Below are 2,902 nucleotides of genomic sequence, written 5' to 3'. Positions count from 1 at the left end.
AGGGGCGTAACATTTCCGTCACACGCTTGAGGTATTCGGCCAATCACAATGCACTGGATAGCTGGCCAATCAGAGCACACCTCGCTTTTCAGACCAATGAGCTTTGTAAAAATAGACACGTTTCAGAAAGGCAGGGCATAGAGGAGAAACAATAATGTACAGTATGGAAAATAATGTTTTTTGAACCTTAAACCACATAAACACATTTCATTACACCAAATACACAAAATAATGTACTTTTTAGCAACATCATATGACCCCTTTAATGTTTACTCATATACTGGATGATTCATTACTGCATTATCAACTAATCATTCACTCACATTTTAGCAGAACTCTGGAAAAGTACTGTAATGCTTTTGTAAATCAGGGCTGCTGGTGATACAGGTAGTTTGTCTAGTTTGTTCCAATTCCTAGCAAATATAATTATTGGTAACAACATACTTCTGTCCTCAAATAGCTCTGCTTGTGGGTGGTTCTCCTAATCCTAGTATTTGTTCCTGTTTGGTTATTATTATTATTATTTTTAACCATAACCATGCCAATATTAAAGCACTGATATATTTTATAAATGTTTTGGGGAACTAAATAATGACATTCTAAGAATGTTCTAATCAATTAGGTTTTATTTTTTCAACCATAAAACAAAGTTCCCAGAATGTTCTGGGAACCAACAATGATTGCAAAATGAAGTTGTTTTCCTTAAAGCACATTCGTTCTTAATATATCGACAGAAAGATGAAGTTTAATTTAGACTAGGAGGCACATTGGCTTTGAAGGACAGTCTTCAAAGGCTGTTAAAGAGAGGAGAGGTGAACAATTAACCTTGCATCTTCTAGAGTGTGACTTTGTGGGCTATAAACGTATAATTTCCTGTTTATCACACACCTGTTTTGGGGCCAGCTGCCAGCACATACATCCTGCCAATAAAGTGAGTGAAAGAATAGACAGTCTCTAAATAGCAGTGTCAGTAAAAGCAAGGCTTTTGAGGCTGTTATGCATAAGAGTCTTTAAAGCCTGTGCTCACAGGCACTGCCTGCCTTATGTAAGACACCACAACTATGAAAAATGACATGGCTCTTACATAATCCCGTTTAAAAGCGTTTATTGTGCTGTTATATTTGCTTTTTACATTGCACACATCTGTAAACCTTATTTTGTTCTGAACATTTAGAATACTGGTGGCGACAAAGAAGACCTAAGACGTATTAGACAAGAATGGGACAACATTCCTATTCCTAAACTTGAGCAACTTGTCTCCTCAGTCCCCAGACGTTTGCAGACTGTTATAAAAAGAAGAGGGGATGCCACAGAGTGGTAAACATGGCCTTGTCCCAACTTTTTTGAGATGTGTTGATGCCATGAAATTTAAAAACGTATTTTTTCCCTTAAAATTATACATTTTCTCAGTTTAAACATTTGATATGTTGTATTCTGAATAAACTATTGAAATGTGAAACTTCCACATCATTGCATTGTTTTTATTCACAATTTGTACAGTGTCCCAACTTTTTTGGAATCGGGTTTGTACATTTTTCAGAGTATATAATTTTTTTTTTTTTTACTTTGTGTAGACTAGCATGCAGTTCCTGTGCTGTGGTAATACTGTGTGGTTTCCATGTGAGTCACTACATCCTGTGGCTCTCTACACATATTTACAGAGCAGAGCTGTATCGAGTAATTCAAATGCAAGTCTTTAAAGGACCAACGCAATAGGGTATATGTTTGTTTTTTATAACAATAATGTTCTTTTAATTAAGTAACATAATTAATACAAAAACTATATATCTGTTCATATCAAGGTTATTATAGTTAAAACCATAAATGTTTGTTAATAAAAGGGATAGTTCACCCAAACATGAAATTCTGTCATCGTTTACTCACCCTCGAGTTGTTCCAAACCTGTACTGAGTTTATTCTTCTGCTAAACAAGATGTTATTTTGAAAAATATTGGTAACCAAACAGTTGTTGATAGCCATTGACTTATATAGTTAGAAGTCAATGGCAGTATAGACTTCTATTTTTCCATGCTTTGGATGTCAACGGTTTGATTGCCAACATTTGTTTTCAGCAGAAGAAAAAAAAAACATAGATTTGGAACAACCTTGGGCTGAGTAAATTATGACAGAATGCTCAGTCAATTGTCCCTTTAAAATAAACACGAGCTAAAATAAAATATGACCAAAAAAATGTTGTTTCCTTGATGTACTAAAATAACTACAACTGAAATTACATTAAAAAAAAATTATAAAATGTTTTATAGACATGTACCAAAAAGAAATACAATTTAATAAAACTAATAGCATCTCAAATGATAAATTAACCCTAGTTCATATGACCTCCTTTGCAATACTTTCAGAAGCATAATATTTCCAGCCTAGTACATAAAAGTATCTTTAAGTAATCTGATTGAATCCAAGGTCAACATTCCTTTCACACTGGATCTGTGGAAGATTTTGAACTGGGTTAAATGACCCTTCTTTGACCCATTCAAAAAAGTGTTGAGTTCCATTCGTCTTTGTCATTCTCAAGTCCACTCATTTCACAGTGACACTGACGGACACATTTACTTAAGAGTGGCCTGTCCTTACCATGACCTTTCCAGTCATAATTACTGGAGGTTTTTAATAACTTCAAGACAGGGTGGATTTACATTTGCACAGCAAGTACAAAGCTTTGGAATTTATGGATAAAAAAAAAAAGTTACTATATTTATCCAAGTAAATGTCTTCATCTTTGAGACATGTTATCCAACAGGCATGCTTTACTTCTCAGAATACTTAACAAAAAAAGCTAACTCTAACCAAAGCAATATTTTTTTTAAAAGAACAAAAAAATAGATACAAAAAAAATCTAAATGTTTAGGTGGATGGATGACCGTTGACACTCCAATCACTCTAA

Source organism: Sinocyclocheilus grahami, unplaced genomic scaffold (assembly GCF_001515645.1).
Source record: "Sinocyclocheilus grahami isolate Dianchi unplaced genomic scaffold, SAMN03320097.WGS_v1.1 scaffold957.1, whole genome shotgun sequence".
Taxonomy (NCBI): Eukaryota; Metazoa; Chordata; class Actinopteri; order Cypriniformes; family Cyprinidae; genus Sinocyclocheilus; species Sinocyclocheilus grahami.
The sequence above is the reverse complement of the archived record's forward strand: the minus strand, read 5'-3'. Positions refer to the sequence as shown.